Source organism: Piliocolobus tephrosceles, chromosome 3 (genome assembly GCF_002776525.5).
Source record: "Piliocolobus tephrosceles isolate RC106 chromosome 3, ASM277652v3, whole genome shotgun sequence".
Classification (NCBI taxonomy): domain Eukaryota; kingdom Metazoa; phylum Chordata; class Mammalia; order Primates; family Cercopithecidae; genus Piliocolobus; species Piliocolobus tephrosceles.
In genome coordinates, this window is record NC_045436.1 from 2403536 (window position 1) to 2417645 (window position 14110).

General features: G+C 38.1%; 1 pseudogene; it reads left to right on the forward strand.

Annotated features, from left to right (window-relative positions):
* The first annotated feature begins 2170 nt into the window (after positions 1–2170).
* LOC111548517 lies at positions 2171–4880 on the forward strand (annotated as a pseudogene).
* The last annotated feature ends 9230 nt before the right edge of the window (positions 4881–14110 follow it).

A 14110-nucleotide genomic window follows, 5' to 3' on the forward strand; every position in this document is an offset into this window, starting at 1 on the left:
TCTAGTTTCATGTTCTTTGGGGCTTTAAATGTTATCACTCATTGTGAAGATTCTTAGTTACCTGAATTTTCCATTCTTCACTGTCAGGCCTATAGCCACAGGAGGAGGGACACCATATACATTTTTACTATTGAGCTCTGTATCATTATACCTATACTGTGGGCACTAAATAATTGAGAGTGTGAACTTATAGGGAAAAATTGTGACTCACATATAGAAATGAGTCTTATCAAGGACTTCTCAAAAAAGCGTGCTATGAAAATGGGAGGTTACCCTTCTCTAGCAATGAGTTACTACTTTTGAAGGGACATGGTCTTGTAATATCAGTGAGAGGTTTTTCCAGGTAGATCAGGATTTCTTGTCAACTGTGTAAGAGACCATCTTTAACTAGGTTTACCATCATTTCTGGTAGAAAAATGTGGAAGGCCCTCATGACCTTATATTACATTGCCTTCCAAATTCAATGATGTTGGTCAAAGCACAGAAATTGAGTTGGTAACCAACTGCCAGGCTCATGATTGCATATTTAAATAAGTGGTGATAACTTTAAAATAAACATAAGTATTACTACGTAAAATTTAAGTATTATAATCTGATGTAATTTAAATTTAAATCATTGTCTTTTCAAACTTCAAGGTAATTTTTATTGCATTTTCTGAGTAACGTTTTTAGCAGTTTTATAAGTGCATAATTGACATACCATAAAATCAACACTTGAAGTTTACAATCTAATGGTTTTTAGTATATTCATAGAAATGTACAGCATGCCCACAATCCAAGTTTGGAAAACTTTTATTAACTCAAAAATAAATCCTATCATCATTAGCTTTCACCTCATAATCCTTCTTCCCTATAGTCTTCAGCCTTAGATAATATTAGGGTTAACGTGCTTTCTGTCTTTATAAACTTGCCTATTCTGAATACTCTGAATACTTTATATAAATATGTGGCTTTTGTGACTGACTTCTTTCACTTAGCGTAATGTTTTCAAGGTCCACCCTGTTGTAGTATGTATCATTATTTTTATTCCTTTTATTTTCATTTATTTGATTCAAATAATAATCCATCATATGAGCAGACCACATTTATTCATCCACTCATCAGTTTAAGGACATTTGTGCTCTTTCTACTTCTTGCTATTTTGGATAACACTGCTATGAACATTCATGTACAAACTTTTGTATGGACGTACGTATTCATTTCTCTTGACTATATACCTGGGATTGAAATGCTGGGTCATATGGTAACTCTGGGTTTAACATTTTGAGGAACTGCCAGAATGTTTCCAAAGCAGGTGGACTATTTTATATTCTCAGCAAGGAATGGGAAGTCGAGTTTCTGCACATCCTTCTTCACACACGTGTTGTCTGTTTTTTTGATGGTAATCACCCCAGTGAGGGTGGATTTGTATTTCATTGTGCTTCTGAGTTGCGTTTTTCTAATGTCTAATGATGTTGAACATCTTTTTATGTGTTTATTGGCCATTTGTGTATCTACTTTGTAGAAATGTCTGTTCAGGTTCTACACTCATTTTTTAAATTGGATTATTTGTCTTTTTATTCTTGAGCTGTAAGAGTTCTTTGCATAGTGTTGGTAAATACAAGTTCATTGTCAGATATATGAATTTTCAAATATTTTTTCCCATTCTCTGGATTGTCTTTTCATTTTCTTGGTGGTATCAAGGAATTTTTTAATTTTTAAAATTTTTAAATTTTAATGTAGTCCAATTTGTATTTGTTGCTGTTGTTGCTTGTGCTTTTGGGGTGCTCTCATATTTAGGGCTATGGTAGATTTTGAGTTAAACTTTATAAACAGTATGAGCAAGGGGGTCCACATTTAGTCTTTTGCATATGTCTATTCAGTTGTCCCAGAACCATTTGGTGCATGCTATTTTTTCCCCATTGATTGATTTTGGGCACTGTTGTCCAAGTCAATGAACTGTAAATATATGAGTTTATTTGTGAACTCACAATTCTATTCAACTGATCTACAGGTTTATCTTTTTGCCAGTGCCACACAATCTGGATTATTGTCTCAGTCCCTTGAAAATTAGCTTATCCACTCCTGGAAAAATGTTTGAATCCCTTTGCTAAATTGCGGCAGTCCTTCCTCCCAGAGTGGCCACCTAGTCCTGCCTAAGCTCCCTCTACCACTTGAGTTGTATCAGGGAATGATGACTGCCCCAAAGCAATATGTGACCAATGAACCACAGCTCTCAACTCAAGGGCAAATGACTCAGCTTTGTGAACTGATTAACTGGAGTAGAGAATTCCCTGCAAAGAACTTACATCATCTGGGTATTGTGCTTGGGGCTCCTGATATACAGGAACATCTTTTGAGGGTTCTTGCTGTTTTGTTTGTGAGGTTTTCTATGCCTACTGTTCCTGACGTGGAAACACTATTCTCACAGGTTTCACTTTTCATCAGTACTTGTGATGGGAGCACATTCAATATGCAACAGATACTTTTACTGGGCTATGCCATCAGTTAACAAATGAATTTGTGGAAAGAAAACAGCCTCTGGGAGGACTTGGCATCCTTAGAGGAGCTATAACAAGCTGCAGATGAATACAAACCAGCTGACCTGAATACACGCTGATTTTTGCCAGCTTTGCTTGCAGACAAAATGCTCTAAGCCTACCCTTTCAGCATTTGATATGGTTATGACGGATATCTGTAAAGAGAATGGAGCTGTATTAATCATATTTTCTACTTTCTGTATTTTACGATGCTTTGACATGTTTGGAGTCTTGTGGATCTGGGGGCGGGGGGACTGTTAATTAGCTAATTTCCTAGAGAAGGCTAACAAGTTTCCTGTGAGCACACCTGTGGTATGCAAGCCAACAAATCCCAAGTACATATCCACATCCGCTTTCCTTCATCAGGCTCCTGCAGCACAGGACATTCTCCTCCTGCCCTAAATCGCCCTAGAGAAGGGTACCAGATAACTAGGGATGACCCTCATGTCCCAGAGTCTGCTGAAATTGTTCACACTATCCAATCCTACCACCGCTCAGCTTTTCTACCCTACCTTGATCATTTACTGCCTCAAAAAGGACAGTATTGGCCCTGGTCCATACTTTCTCCTCCCCTTCTCCCTCCTGACTGCCCCTGTGCCTCCTCTTGTGGCCCTCTGTATGTCATGCCCCTCTCTTGGGAACCATGAGTGACAAACTATCTTTTCTTCTATTTATTTATTTATTTATTTATTTATTTATTTATTTATTGAGATGAAGTCTTGTTCTGTCACCCAGGCTGGAGTGCAGTGGCGTGTTCTCGGCTCGCTGCAACCTCCGCCTCCCGGACTCAAGTGATTCTCCTGCCTCAGCCTCCTGAGTAGCTGGGATTAAAGGTCTGTGCCACCACACCTGATTAATTTTTGTATTTTTTAGTAGAGATGGGTTTCAACATGTTGGCCAGGCTGGTCTTGAACTCCTGACCTCAAGTGATCTGCCTGCCTCAGCCTCTCAAAGTGCCGGGATTACAGACGTGAGCCACCATGCCGGGCACAAACTATCTTTTCAATGGTGTTTGACTCCTGATCTACTGACATTACCATATCTGAATTAAAGACAAAATCCTAGGCACGTTGTAAAATAGGAAACGATGATGCAAAGAACTGTTTGTTACTCCTCTCGCTAGGGATGACCCGCACCGGCTGAAGAGTCCTTTACCTTCGGAACAAGCTGAACCCACTCTTGCCATGTCAGGTCGTCATATCATGTTGGACTGAAATCATAAGTTTGTTGCCCCATGAGTGTGGCAAGTCAATACATAGATATATCCATTTGCAGCGGAGAAAGAGGTTTCACTGTAGGGCTGCCAAATGAGGAGATGGGCGGAAAACTCAAGATTTGTCTCCCTGAGTAGTTTGGTGCTAGGAATTTTTAGGGTTTTGGCAAGGGCTGGAGTGTAGAGATCACTGGCTGAATTGTGCAGGGTGAAGTCATGGGGCCAGCAGGTGAAGAAACTGTATTCTTATGCTCATTCAGGTCTTCTGTGGGGCCTTGAGACCAGTTGACCTCTCTTGTCCTGCTGGAAGTCAGGATCTGCTTAAGCAACTCTTAAGCAAAAGTTTATGATTCCAGTCTTAGAGATCCTGTCTTAAGCAAAAGTCCTATGATTTTAAGGTCAGAATTCCTACCTATAGGAACAGTGGGGATGCAAGTGGTAGGTACCCAGTGCAACAGGACTTTCGGGTTCAAGGAAATGGGCCAAAGGGCAGCCTGACAAATGCTTAATTATAACTACATTTCTGTCGGGAATTCTTGCTAACTCTGTGAGGATGACTTCAGAATCACGTAAAAAGTTGATTATAGTTTTCTTGATATTACTTGTCAGAGTACAATAGCTACCAAATACAGATCTCAAATTACTGGTGGCTTCATTAAGCTCCTTAGCAATGCATACTATGAATTAGCACAAGTCTATTCAACCAGGAATCCCTCAGAACTCCAAAATCTGAACCTGGTAAACAAGCACAGTGAAATTATTACTTATGATAACTAAAAAAGGCTGGTGAAGCAACGCTTGTTATCTCTTTATAAGAACAACACTCAAAGGCTTACAAAGACTTTTTAGCACTATCTTTACAAGGTATGGCAAAACATGTGCAGATAGCTAGACCTTAAATGGCAGAAACATATGTCAAAGCATGATAGAAGATGGCAAAATTTTTGCAAGTATTAAGCAAAAGAATGGTACGGTTAGTTTTAATAATGGCCCTGAAAATTATAATATATAACCCAGCCACGCATCATAACGCTGATCAGATGTCGAAACAGAAAGCACTTGAGGGGCAACAGAAAGCGCTTGATGGGCAACTGAAAGCCGTGGATCAAGAGACTACAGTGAATCCCCAAGGTGTAACCAGGGTATGAGGTCACAAGAAGAGGATTCCATAAATGTCTCATTACAACAGAAACTAACAGACATCCTGAATATCACAATTGAAACAAATAAATACAAGATGTGATTATCTATTGAAAAATGGAGTCTTCTTTGGGAGGCCGAGACGGGCGGATCACGAGGTCAGGAGATGGAGACCATCCTGGCTAACATGGTGAAACCCCGTCTCTACTAAAAAATACAAAAAACTAGCCGGGCGAGGTGGCGGCGCCTGCAGTCCCAGCTACTCGGGAGGCTGAGGCAGGAGAATGGCGGGGACCCGGGAGGCGGAGCTTGCAGTGAGCTGAGATCCGGCCACTGCACTCCAGCCTGGGCGACAGAGCGAGACTCCGTCTCAGAAAAAAAAAAAAAAAAAAAAAAAAAAAAATGGAGTCTTTTATTAAAAAACATTCTCACCAAGAAAACTCCAGATATAAATGGATCAACTGTGAATTTTTACAAATATTTAGGAAAGAAATAACCTCAGCCTCATAGAAAGTCTCCCAAAGAATAGAAAAAGAAAAAATTATTCCAAACTACTATTATGAGGCAAACACCAGTTGATACCCAACCTTAAGAAGAACATGATAAGTAAAGAAAATGATAGCCCAATATCTGTCTTAAACATAGATAAAAAATCCTTAAGCAAAACATAAATGAATAATTAAAGAGTGATATATAAAAAGAATAATTACATTACAACCTGGTGAAATTTATATTGAAAATACAAAAGTGGCTTCACATTTAAATATCAATAAATATGACATGTCACAGTAACAGAAATAATAAGAAAATCATATGATCATATTATAGATGCTAAAACAGTAATCAAATTCAGCAGTCACTTGTGATTTAAAAAAAACACAAAATTCTTAACTGTAAATCAAAGTAAATTTCTTGACGTCTCACATTCATTTATTTCCCACTAACGATCCATCACAAAGTCTTGCTAATTTTATCTTCACAGTATGTTTCAAATATCTCTACCTCCCTCCGTCTCCACTGCCACTCCCCATCATAATCCAAGTCCCCTGACTACATCCATCTACTATAGCCGTAGCTCAACTGGTCTCCTAGATTCAATCCACGGTCCTTTAAACTATCACAATCATCTCTGTAAAATGTAAATCGAATACTGTCATTTTTCTTTACAAAACTTTTTGGAAATCTTTCCATTTCCCTGAGGAGGAATATGGGCAAGTTTGATCTGTTCCTTGTCTATATATTCAGTTCATCTGCGGATATTCCATCTGTTTTTGTTTAAGCTGTAGTCATACTGACTTCTTCAGACACACAGATCTCTACACATGACCGAGAGTTTCACATATTGCCTCCCTTCTGCCTTTGACTGGGTTAGACAAAGAATCTTTAATGGACCCCCTTGCATCTGAGAGCTCTTAAAACCATACTTTGCTACCTTGAGTTCACATGATATAACCTCTTGGGCTACAAAGTAATTCAGAGCATAATCTCCAAAAGGATTCCTGCAATGAACTCAGCAATTTATTTTTCTTAAACTATAAAACAAGTATATAGTAGTTAAAAGATAATAAATGCATAAAATTAGAAAGAGAAAAAATCTGTAATTCAATTTCAAAGAAAATATTAACGTTGTTGAATAGAGTTTTATACTCTATTTTTGATGTAATTTAATTTTAAATATTTTTCCAGATTATTGTAGCCATTTTAATGAGTCCATATTATTCAATCATGTGGCTATATCACAAGTAATTATTTCCTTTCTGATGGAAAATTAAGCTTTGATTCTTTTCTATATAAATAATATTTTCATGAATACTGTTTTCTATAAAGGATTTTCTGAATTTAGAGTTACTTCCTTAAATTTTTCTACTTATGTAATTCTTAGGTCAAAAAATATGCCCAGTTTTGGAATAATTACTACATAATGCCCAATTACTATGTAAAGGATAATGCTACTGCCCACTTCTCAAGAAGAATATGACCATGCCCATTTTTTTTTTTTTTTTTTTTGCTCTTCCTAAGAATGGATTTTCTTAATTTTTAAAATATTTTCTAATTGGACAACAGAAATTATGTCTCAATTTAAAGAAAAACTTCTACTGAGTTTATTACAAGTATTTTCTATAAAGGTTTTTGGTTGAGTTGCATTTCTTACATGTATTTTATTTATTTTGCCATTACAAGACAACTATCTTTAGTTGAAAAGTGTTCGGTTTGCTTAAAGTTATCAGCAGCTAAGTCACACAGTCCAAATGCATAGACTAATAAACAGTGAATACAATCCTTTACAAAGAAAATAGCAAGGTTTTAGTTTTCCATGAAAAGTACTTGAAATGACATTTGAAACATTCATTGAGTAGCTCGTGGAAATTAATAATTTCTTAATGTTTATCCTTTGCTACCCCTTGCAAAGCACTATGTTAGACATAGTTAAAAGCACAAAGTTACTAAAGCATGGTATCTGCTCTGTTTTGGGGAAAGGTTGCTGATAAAATTGTTAATTAGCAGTTTATCAAGATATCCATGTCATTGTGTATTGTAAAATGCCCAGGGGCCAAACGTAAATTATTCATAAATTAATACAGGAAAAGCAAAAGCTAGATCAGCGAGTTGGAGGTCACTTTACCCAATCCACTAAAATGCTCATTCATTTCTAATTATTAAACATGAATATAAATCAGCATTTCTAAACAAAAATACACATTAAAACTTACCTTTATTAGCTTAATCAGACTTGCATATTAAATGTATGAAACTATTAAATGTTAATCTTGATTTCTCCTTGGTAAATCTAAAATTTATCTGGTAAAAACTTAATGATGCAGTATAAATAAATAGGATTTCAGTTTGTCGTAAATAATACAAAAGGAAAATCAAGAAAACAAGGGTCATTGTTCTGCACCTCACATATGAACTCTCAAAATACTGCTCCATTTGTATCATTTCTTTTTTAAAAAACCCACTTTTATTTTAGATTCAGTTTGTCACACAGTGTATTGCATGATGTTGAGGTTCGGGATAGGAATGATCTCATCACCCAGAGTGAGCATAGTACCAAATCATTCGTGTTTCAAACCTTGTCCCCTTCTTTTTCCCTTCATTAGTCCTCAGTGTCCATGAGGACCCGATGTTTAGTTCCCACTTGTAAGTGAGAACATGTGGTGTTTGGTTTTCTTATCATTTCTAAATACAATTTCAACATTTATAAAATTCATGTTACCACACCGAGTTCCACAGATGGCACTGGGGAATCCTTACAGAATTTATGTTCCATCTGTAATAAGCAGAACAAAGACATTGTTCTTATTCATAAAGGTTAACTTACAGTTTCTTGGCAAACAATGGAATATGTCTGGATAACAATGCAGATGATCTGTTGCTCTTGCTTAGTTATTTTTCATTTCCATTCAGAATTAACTGTATTACTACATGATAAAAAAAAAATGTGTGCAACAGTTAAACTTTAGATTTTCTACTACTAAAAAAATTTACTACCAAGTATGTCAGAGCATTTCAAGTTGGTAGATATCAACTGGGCCCTGTGCTATTTCTAGCATTATACCGGGTGGTAGTGAAACTGGCTTTGCAAAGATTATGACAGTGAGAAAAATCTAATATGGCTGACTGCATCTTGCTTCTAGCCTAATAGGCTGGTTGTCTTTGCTCCTTCCTAGGCCAAGCTAACCACAGGAGAAATTCAGTTAATAGTAACTTAAAAGCAAGGATGATGACAGGTCCTCCCTAAAACCAACTCCATCCTTGCTCAAGGACCAGAAACTAATGAAAGGCCATAAGTTTAAGATCATGAGAGGGGCCTGAATTCTAAAATGTAGCAGAATTATAGTTTCTATAATCCTCTACTGCCCAGGAATCATGTGGCCAGAGGTCAGAAGATTTGTGACTTCCCCAATTGCTCCAACAGATAACATCTCTATTGTAGAACTTAAGACTGGTCTTTTGAGATGTTTTTCAGATTTTTGCATTCTGGCAACTGACAGACTCAAGCTGGAGCTGCGACTCATGACAACTGGTTCTGTGGCCCCATCCAGAGGTGTACTCAGTGCACAAGGACCATTTTCCACACCCTCTGATTTCATCCCCAACCAATCAGCAGCACACATTCCCTAGCCTCCTGCACACCACATAATCCACAGAAACCCTAGCCTCTGAGTTCTTGGAGAGACTGATTTGAGTGATAACTCTAGATCTCTTGCATGGCCAGCCGTGTGTTAATTAAACCTTTTTTTTACTGCAATGTGACCATCTCAGTGAATTTGTTTTGTCTGTGCAACAAGCAGAAAGAACTCATTAAGCTATTGCACTAGCATTGCCACAGTGACGACAACCCAGGGTCTTCCCTCAGTACCATTGCAGGAGTGGATATGTTGACTCATGGAATAGGGGATATTAGTTCATCAGACATTCTATTCCTTAACAGTTCACCACCACCAACACTCTCAACTCAGCTCTGCTCCATGGAGCTGACCAAGCTATCTACAAGGGTACAGAAAAGACTCAGATGGCTCTAAATCAAGAACTAACAAACAATAACGTTTTATTTATTGAGTACTTTTCATGTGATTTGTCCAATGAGAAATTATTTGCATTATATGTATATTCGTGCTTTCAACTCTTACAATACAAGAAATTATTTTTATGAAATCCATGTTACAGATGAGGAAACTGGGGCTCAGAGGAATTGGTGATTTCACCAAGATCCCTTGACTGGTGGGCAGCAAGGCTGAGCCAGCTCTCGGATCCACAACCTACAACTCTCACTACCATATCATTTCTATGGTGTTTAACAGCACGGTCTTCTTCAGGGCAAAGCCATTGTCTCCAGGATGTCCTTCCTCCTAGGGTAAGACTCAACATTATTTTGTAAATTGTTTCTTTACAAAGAGAGTAAAGAGATAACATGACCACCTGCAGGAAACTTCCTGACGTCCATTTCTAATCTGCAAAGCAGTGGGCATCTTTCCACTGCTTTGCACTCTGATTAATATTTCCTTTCTATTGCACATCAACGTTGGTCTGGTGCTCATCAGAGAAGAAGGGAAAGCCTTTGTGTTAATTTTTTAAAATAATAATTTTAATGGAGTGTGGAGTAAAAATTATCGAAACAGTGAGAAAATGAAATCCACAGTAACAATGTCAATATAGCACTTCTGCACATAGCAGACATTTCATGTTCAAAGATTTCAATGACCTGTTTATTGTATTTCTAAGGGAACAAGTCTATGCTCCTGAGTATTTTTCAGAGTCTTAATGAGCAATCACAGCGTTACAGCAATTTGCTTATTCCTCTTTAATTTATTTGCATTGAATAGAGCTTATTCAGCGAACAGGAAATGTGCTCAGTCTTGTGATCGCTAAGGCACAGAGAAGGTTATGAGCACTTTTGAGAAAAGGAAGGTTCTGTAGGGAAAAAAGCAGAGGAAGTCATGGGCTCTGAGGATAGTACAAAGTAAGCAAGCCTGGTAACCAAGAAACACAGACAGAAAGGGGGCATTGAGAGAAACCAGCCTTCCCCGAGAGACACTTGGCCTGGAACCATCCGGAGGGTCAGATGGCGAGAATACATTGCTTCTGAGGCCTCTGAAAGTGTACAAAAGTGCTCTTTTCCAATAGCACTGACCCATGCATTCATAATTGCTTTAAATGGACCATCTCTAACAGAACAATTTACAGGCTGGTCAACAGAGCCTTATGTTCAATTGTACTTCTTCAGGTATGCACTGCCAAGCTGGTAACTGCTTCTTGGCAAGGCCTAGGCAGGCCCAGAGCCTACCACCTGAATCCCCTTCAATCCCTCACCCCCATGACTATCGTCAGACCAAAGCGGAGGTTAGAAAGGTGAAAAGGGAGACCTGGCTTTTGTTTAATGTTTTATCAAAGCGTAACAACGATTCTATTTCAACATGTTATATACTCTATTCTTTTTAAAGATTTATAAATGTGTAAATAATTATTCCAGGGCCAGGCACGGTGGCTCATGCCTGTAATACCAGCACTTTGGGAGGCCGAGATGGGCGGCTCACGAGGTCAGGAGATCAAGACCATCCTGGCTAACACGGTGAAACCCCGTCTCTACTAAAAATACAAAAAAATTAGCTGAGCATGGTGGCGGGCACCTGTAGTCCCAGCTACTTGGGAGGCTGAGGCAGGAGAATGGTGTGAACCCGGGAGGTGAAGCTTGCAGTGAGGTGACATTGTGCCACTGCACTCCAGCCTGGGTGACAGAGTGAGACTCCTTCTCAATATGATAATAATAATAATAATTATTATTATTATTCTAAAATGCTGTTTCTCATGGCTGTAAGACAAAAAATGGCATACCTCACCCCCACCCACCAAATGAGCTGCTTTGCTATATGCAATAAGTGTGTCTGAAAAACAACTCTTTTTGCTTTTTGGTTAAAAAAATAATATTTTCCATTTTTTAAAATGTTTGATGTTTCAGTAAGTTCTATAGTTAATTTTTGTTGAAACCCGCAAATGGATCCACAAAAACGATAGTTCACTGATTATCCTTGGTGGCGAGAGGCCTCTGAAATAGACAAATAGACAGTGGAAATTGCTTTGAAAAGTGTAAAGAGTTATACAAAAATAAGATATTATTTTGATTTGGTGATAGTACAAAGAATAGTAACAAAAATATTTGCATTTTGGTCTTGTCTAAAGAAGTGCACAGATGTTTTGTTGGGATGTATTGAAAAGGAGGAGTAGAAACACCCACCCTTTATCCCACAAATGAGAAAATATTTGCAGTCCCATTGTATTTTCTTTCAGTACTAAGAACATGTCATGCTCTTTCTTGCTTCGATGCCTTTCCACGTGTAGTTTCTCTGCTTGTACACTCCTAACCTCCATCTCTTTACTTGGTTACCATCTTCTTTAGTCTTAACAGAGAAAGGCATCACTTGAGGGCATGGGTTGGTGAGCCTCCTGTGGAACCGGAGGCGAGGCCTGTGCTTTATGTCTGTTTTGTCGTGAGTGTAACATAAAGACAGGGCATGTGGGAAACTCTTAACAGAATAAACTAATTCCAGTAAAGCACTAGCTCAAGACACACGTGACCATGACAACGTAATCCTTGTCTCCTTGCTCAGAGTCTCCTTCCCACCCTGGAATTTGCTAAGTGTTTGTGGAGAACTTGGTCAACTCTAGCATCTGGGGTAGGGGTTCGAGCCGACCTTCTGTAGATTTCAGGGAGCTTGGGAAATCTCAGCTGATCTCTGCAATACATGAGCACAACAAGAAGAGTTGAAGCTTCTGTCAGGAGGTTACTTTACAGAGAGGTGGGGGAAGAGAAGAGAAGATGATTACTTTCGTTTATGGCACAGTTTAGCACACACAGAGATGCCTGGATGCTATTTAGGTGATTCATCGGTTTGTCCTATTCATCTACCTCTCTGGATCACAGATTCACAGTGTTTTATAGTTGTAAGGTCTGATGGACTAGATCAGAGTTAGTTAACCCAGATGCTAGAGTTGACCAAGTTCTCCACAAACACTTAGCAAATTCCAGGGTGGGAAGCAGAATCTGAGCAAGGAGACAAGGATTACATTGTCATGGTCACATGTGTCTTGAGCTAGTGCTTTACTGGAATTAGTTTATTCTGTTAAGAGTTTCCCACATGCCCTGTCTTTATGTTACACTCACACAATCACCTTTTTAATGGATGAAAGACAAATTTATAGACAAAAGGACAAATAGCGTGGTTGGATGTATCTTCTTATAGCCCTAGTAATCTTCCTGTAAATTAAAATCTATAAAAACCCATTCCCAATGTACCAACAATACAGAATCAACAATGTTACATCCAATTTGCTATAGGGCTCACGTAGTATACCTGTGGCATATATAATCCAGTAAAGGCATTTGGACATGCCATTGTCCTCATTTAGCTTGTATTTTAGAAGAAATTGAGCTGATGGCTATAGAAACAAAATGCCAGTAAATGAGTGCATTTGGTAATTCTGTTCTCTTCTTGCTAATTTTTAAAGATGTCCTGTGCTTCACAAGTGACTTATTGCTCCATCAAAGCCTTGTTTTTTAAAATAATGTTAAGGAATGTCATTCATTTGAACTACAATGTTAACATGAAAGCTTGAACAAGGAAACTTCATAGAGAAAGTTATATTTCGAAGCTTCTACCGAATAATTCAGAAAAATGTGATTTGTTTTTCATGCTTCAGAACATATAAAGATATGTTTAGAAGCTTCTACTGAATAGTTCAGAAAAATGTGCTTTGCAAAGTCTATTGAACTATCTGGTGGTTGTTGCGCCTGGTAGGGTATTTCTTCCTCTGCTTGAGGGCAGTTAGAAAGGAGTGTAGGGGAACGACTGGGTTTCAAACTTGAAGATAGCTGCCCAGGACATTCAGTCACTAGTGAGATTCTTCAGTTGGCAAAACGGAAAACAGGCACTATCAATTTAACTCAAAAGAGTTGACATAATTTAAGAAATTGAAACATTAAAAGAAAAATTAGCTAAGGTTCCTAATGTCAACAGATGGGGAGTGCTCATGATACAGAATGTAACATTTGTTCCTTAAATCCCACAGCTAGAGAGTTTCTATAATTGGAGTAAAATTAACTCACACATACTTATAATAACCCATTCAACCGGAGTCCTGAGAAACACTCTTTATAGCAAATAGTAGGACTGGCCTTTGCAAATCATCCTCACAATAACCATATGTTCATGGGCTCTGAAGTCGTAAGAACTTGGTTTCGGTTCTAGCTCCACTCCTCAGTAACTGTGTGACTCTACAGGCCAGCTAACTTCTCTAAGCCGTCACTTCTCCATCTATCATATGGGGGTAATTATAGTACTTACTTCATTTGTATGTGTGTGGATAATAATAGTGCCTACTTCATAGAGTTGTTTTGAGATTTCAGACAATAAATGTAAAGCATTCAGAATGGTATATATTTAGCAAGGTCTCAATAATATTAGCTATTATAATATTTTCAATATCCTAAATTTACAAATCAGAAAACGGAAGCTCAGAGAGCCTGAATGCTACAAATTATGAAAGTAACAGGGCAGGGAATAAAACCCTGAAATACCTGATATCAAAGCACATATTCTTTTCCATATCACTATATTGTTGCCCTGAATATGGATCAAAATAAACTTAGAGAAACAATCAGGTCACTGTGCTGGTGAGGTGCGTGAGGGAGGGGAACAAGAGGGCTGGTTCTGGTGAGGCCATTTCAGCTGATGATCGA